The sequence below is a fragment of the Vulpes vulpes genome, chromosome 1, assembly GCF_048418805.1.
Source record: "Vulpes vulpes isolate BD-2025 chromosome 1, VulVul3, whole genome shotgun sequence".
Lineage (NCBI taxonomy): Eukaryota > Metazoa > Chordata > Mammalia > Carnivora > Canidae > Vulpes > Vulpes vulpes.
Genome location: NC_132780.1, coordinates 14836849 through 14842848, shown reverse-complemented (window position 1 = coordinate 14842848; position 6000 = coordinate 14836849). Strand labels below are relative to the sequence as shown.

Below are 6000 nucleotides of genomic sequence, written 5' to 3'. Positions count from 1 at the left end.
ACGGAAGAAAGAAGTATGAAGGGTGGGTCTATCTACTTGAAAATCTGAACATTTAAATATCAGGATAATTTATCATGATTACTGTGGTGGAAGGCATGGGCTAAATGTCAAGGCTTACTGAAGTTCCAAGAGCAGCAATGAGAAGCCTACATCAGATCTCCAGGCCACAGTCTGAAAGGGTCGAGATCTTGTTAGGTAGTCTGGGACAACCAGGGCCGACGAGATGTTACCCCCACAAATATGGGACCCGCTAACCTTACCCGCAGCTACTGATTCCTTAGGTCAGTAGTCTTGAGTTGCTTGGAGAAATGCATCTATAGATGGAGAAAAGTTTGTGTCAGTACCATGGGCCTCAGTCCAAGGTAAATTCTAGGGCACCTCGGTGGCTTAGTCCGGTAAGCGTCTGCCTTCCTTTAGGCTCATGATCCTGGGTTCCTGGAATGGAGCCCTTCATCGGACTCCCTGCTCAGCAGGGAGCCTGCTTCTTCCTCTCCTTCTGCTGCTTCCCCTGCTTATGCTCTCTGTCAAATGAATAACTAAAATCTTTAAAAAATATAAAAACAATTCTAGACAAATTCTCTGTAGTTCATTTCTGATTATTATTTGCTACCTAGAGTTTATTTACTACTAGACTAGGATTTATCTGAGAAAGCATACCATGCTCAGAGCCTGGTATAGAGTTATTTTCAGGGAGGTTTCCTTAAATCAATGACACCATGGAAGAATAGATGCCTGAATCCATGGAAAAAAATAGATGGTTTAAATTAAATTTAATCCAGGGGTGCTGGGTGGCTCAGTCAGTTAAGCATCTGCCTTCAGCTCAGGTCATAGAGGATCCCCTGTGCTGGGCTCTCTGTTCAGTGGAGAGCCTGCTTCTCCCTCTCCATCTTCCTCTGCTGCTCCCCCTGCTTGTGCTCTCTCTCTGTGTCAAATAAATAAAATCTTGAAAAAAAAAAAAAAGAATCCTAGGAATTTCAGATGTTAAAATAGCCTGAAGCTGTATGTCTTCTGAAATTATCAGAAATACAAAATAGGGACACCTGGGTGGCTCAGCGGTTGAGCATCTGCTTTTGGCTCAGGTCATGATCCCGGAATTCTGGGATCAAGTCTCACATTGGGCTTCCTGCGTGGAGCCTGCTTCGCCCTCTGCCTATGTCTCTGCCTTTCTCTGTGTGTCTCTCATGAATAAATAAATAAAATATTTTTTTAAAAGAGAAATACAAAATAATTTGGTAAATAAATAAGTCGATCTTCTATGACATAAACATTGAGTTTTTTTAAAGATGCATAAACAAGAAACAACTTGGAAACACACATAATATACAACTTCTAGAAATAAAGATAATTTTTAAAAAAGATTTTATTTATTTATTTAGTTAGAGCACAAGGGGGAGGAGCAGAGGGGGAGAGAGAGAGAATCTCAAACAGGCTCCATGCCCAGTGCAGAGCCCATGTGGGGTTCAATCTCATGACCCCAAGATCATGACCTGAGTAGAAATCAAGAGTTAGATGCTTAACTGACTGAGCCACCCAGTCACCCCTCAAATTTTATTATTGGCGAAGTGTGCTATTTGTTATTTTCCTTGAAACAACAGGCTTTGTTGATCTTCAAGAAAATATTCACCAAATACTCAGGTCTGAACAACCACAGTTGGTCTGTTATTCTTTTGAGTAAAAATGGTATTCTATGAAAAAAAAGGAGCTAGTCTTATGACTCAAACAATAGCAAAGCTGGGACTTTTGGCTGGTTCAGTCAGTAAAGCATGTGACTCTTGATATCTGGGTGGTGAGTTTCAGTCCCACGTTGGGGGTAGTGTACTCAATTAAAAAAAGGATTTTGGGGATCCCTGGGTGGCTCAGTGGCTAAGCGCCTGCCTTCTGCCCAGGGTGTGATTCTGGAGTCCTGGGATGAAATCCCATGTCGGGCTCCCTGAATGGAGCCTGCTTCTCCCTCTGCCTGTGTCTCTGCCTCTCTTTCTCTCGGTGTCTCTCATGAATAAATAAATAAAATCTTTAAAAAAATTAAAAAAAGGATTTACAAATATTTATTTATTTATTTATTTATTTATTTATTTATTTATTTATTTATTTATTCATGAGAGGCACACACAGAGAGAGAGGCAGAGATATAGGCAGAGGGAGAGCAGGTTCCCCACAAGGAGCCTGATGTGGGACTTGATCCCGGATCCTGGGATCATGCCCTGAGCCAAAGGCAGACACTCAAACTGCTGAACCACTCAGGTGTCCCAAGGATTTTTTTTAGATAGCAAAGTTAATTTTCTTTGAGTAGATGGCATATTTTGCTATGCAGCAGGTAGACTTTACGCATACTTCCTCGAAAGTTTTCGGTGTATATGTATGTATTGTACATGGGTTGCATTCAGGGGGTGATATTTAATAAGACTGATAATGTGTATTTTGCTTCATCCAGGACTTCAGTGAAACTGACTTGTTTTGTTTTGTAAGTGCACGGTGGTGAAGAATACAAGGAATGGCCTTGTTTATTTGCACCACTGCCTTCATTTGTGCTACGGTACCAGCAGTGCAAATGCCCATAGTAGTTGCTCAGGATAAACCAGAAGATTCAAAATAGTTACTTTACCATTGCCTGTTGCCAAGCATGTCTATAAGAGCAGATAGGATGTCCTTTGATAATTAGCCTTGGCTATATATTTTCCTTAAGGCAAAAGTTCTCCAGATACTGACTTGGTCTTCACGTTTGAAGCAAAATCTCTATTTTAGCAAGTTATCATAGTGTTGGAAAATGGCAGCGTGTGATAAAGAATTTGACTCTTTTTTTTAAGACTTTATTTTGAAGTAATCTCTACACCCAATGTGGGATTGGATTTACAATCCCAAGATCAGCAGGCACATATCCCACTGGCTGAGCCAGCCAAGCGCCACTTGATCCCCCTTCCATTTTTTTGATGTCTGACTGCGGACACCTTCTTCCTCTTCTGCTGCTCAACTGGGCAAGCTTGTTTGCCTGTGAGAGTTCAAAGCACAAGAGCCCCTTCCTGTGAGTGGGAATCCTCACCCCAGCCACTCACTAATGACATGAAACCTTCAAGTCAGTCTTCCTTCCTTGCTCTCATGCTATTTTTAGACCTGCTTGGGAATCACCCTGCTCTCTCCAAGATTCTTGATATGTGAGTGATAAACAAAGCTTTCATAGTCTCTTTGGGGTATATGTGGGTGGGGGGAGTGTGGTGGGGATCATCACTCTTAATATTTGAATTTTTTAATTTATTTATGATAGTCACAGAGAGAGAGAGAGGGAGAGAGGCAGAGACATAGGCAGAGGGAGAAGCAGGCTCCATGCACCGGGAGCCCGACGTGGGATTCGATCCCGGATCTCCAGGATCGCACCCTGGGCCAAAGGCAGGCGCCAAACCGCTGCGCCACCCAGGGTTCCCATCACTCTTAATATGTGGACAAAATTTCAAGTGGGGATCCATCTCGTTTCTGTGTGATTTCCACAAAATGATGGCTTTATTTCTGAGCTGAGTTTATACCCTGCAGAAATGCAGCAGTGTCAGCTCTTCTAGGCTTTAGTAATTTTCCAGCTATTCTTTGGTGAGCTTTGCCACAATATGCAATATGATTACTTCTCTTGTGAGATGCTTCTGTGGCCTTTTAGTCTTGTTTGAAAAGTTCTAAGGAAGGATTTTTGGCCTTAAAGAACTCATCAGGGATATCTGGGTGGCCCAGTGGTTGAGTGTCTGTCTTCAGCTTGGGGTGTGATCCTGGGTTCCAGGATCAAGTTCCGCATGGGGCTCCCAGGAGGGAGCCTGCTTCTCCCTCTGCCTGTGTTTCTGCCCGCCCCCGCCCTGTGTCTTTCATGAATAAATGAATAAAATCTTTTAAAAAACCCTCATCATGTCTACATTAATATATAGTCAATTTTTCTTTAAATTACTGTGCTCAAAATGATTCCAGAACACAACTGTGTTCTGGAAAGTACATACCTAAAATGTACTTTTTAACAAGACAAGAGAAAGTAATCCCCCTGTATTTCCATTTTTTGGGGGTGTTTCAGTGGCAACTTATTCCACATACATAGATGCCTCCTCTCCTTTTATTTAACAGTTGGTAGAAGGGGACAGTTCAGTAAAGAGTAACAGATGCTTTTCCAATAATGTCCTGCTTTGGGTTTCATAAGAATTGGGTAGGAAATTTCACTACATTTTAGAAAAGTTCCTCACCTCTCTTAGACTATTTAATAAATTTTCTCCTCCCCTGCTTTTCCCTCCCAATACATTTTTAATATAGCTAAATATATGTGAAATTTGCCATTTTAACCATTTAATGTACAGTTCAGAGGCATTAAGCATGTTCACAGTGTTGTGCAACTATCACTATCATCTGTCTCTGGAACTTTTTCAGCTTCCCCAACTAAAATTCTGTACCCATTAAACACTAATTACCCATGCCCCACTCCCAACCAGTGCTTGGCAACTACCATTCTACTCTTAGACTACTTTCTTTTTCTTTCTTTTTTTTTTGGGGGGGGGGTTAGACTACTTTCTGACTTACTTTCTTTTTCATGTAATGAAAGACAGGGTCCATTGTTAACTATGCGACTGCCTCTACATATGCAGGCTTTCTAACATATATGTGACTGAATTTAGTACAAGAAAAGTAAGAGAAAATGGGATCAGAGAAAGAAAGGAGATTAGCTGGATAGGCATTTTCATACTGGACCTACTGTCCACAGGCCTCAGCAGCCCTGCCATGGATCCGGCCGGTTCTTTCGCATCAAGAAGTTGATCTTGTGAGCCATTTCCATGTTGTAGATACGCTGGCAGGTTTCATAGCTTTCTTTTTGTCTTCTGCGACAAGGCTTTTCATAGTACCATCGTCGCTTAATGTCCTGGATGAGCCCATCCATGGTGAGGATTCTGTTTAGGGTCCTGTATGCACCTTCCATGTTCCCTTCCTGTACCATCACAGTCCTGGCAATGAACTTCAGATATTTTGCCATGACCTTGGAATTAAATCTTCACTTCACAGAGCCCTACGCCGTCAGCAACCAGCAGCCGGGAAGGTGGCCTGTATTTCCATTAAAAAAAAATTGTGATGTAATTGATAACATCGTGGTTCTGTTTTTTATTCATAGATTTGCTGTTTATCTATGGTAGATTCCTTCCTTCTGTGAGTCAGAGTACTCTGATATGTCAGATTCGTCTCTTGTGTCAATATGATGAGTGCTGAGAGTTTATAATGCAAAGGATTTGGATTAGACTTTGAGAAATAATTTCCTGGACAACGAGCTATTTTTGAAAGTTGGATTTTCCTTTCTTACCGCAGTAACAATGAATATGGCAATTAGTCATATTTTACAGTGAATCTTTTTCACACTTCATCCCCATTTTTCCCTCACACCCCTGCTCCAGGGGGATTAGCCCATATAGACCTATTTGCAGAGTGAGGATATAGCTCTATTAGGAGTAGAACCCTAGGCATGAGGGGTACCTGAGTGGCTCAGTGGTTGAGCGCCTGCCTTTGGCTAAGGTCGTGATCCCAGGGTCCTGGGATTCAGTTCCACATCAGGCTCCCCGCAGGAAGCCTGCTTCTCCCTCTGCCTATGTCTCTGCCTCTCTCTCTGTGCCTCCCGTGAATAAATAGATAAAATCTTAAAAAAAAAACAATAGAACCCTAGGCATGAGTCCCAAGTCCGTATGAAACTCACTGACTTCCAAGTCACTGGTTTTGCCTCTAGGAACTAAAATTATTTTACAAGAATTCAGCTTCTTTATGAGTTCTATACTGGCTAGATTATGAAATCCTCCCAACTCCAACTCAGAATATCTGAAGAAATGAATGGGACTAGGGTCTGGGAGATGCTGGGGCATCTAAGTATGAGAAAGCATGAACACAAAATATGAGGAGAGAGAGAAAGAGACAGATAGAGAGAGTCTGAGAGAGGAGGGTCACAGAGTATGGTGAGAAGAGCCAAAGCAAGTACAAGTAGATCCACGGTCTCCACTCCTCAGGGAA

At 42.1% G+C, this 6000-nt stretch overlaps 1 pseudogene; it reads right to left on the bottom strand.

Annotated features, from left to right (window-relative positions):
• Positions 1 to 4571: 4571 nt before the first annotated feature.
• LOC112931450 (small ribosomal subunit protein bS21m pseudogene) lies at positions 4572 to 5018 on the bottom strand (annotated as a pseudogene).
• Positions 5019 to 6000: the final 982 nt, after the last annotated feature.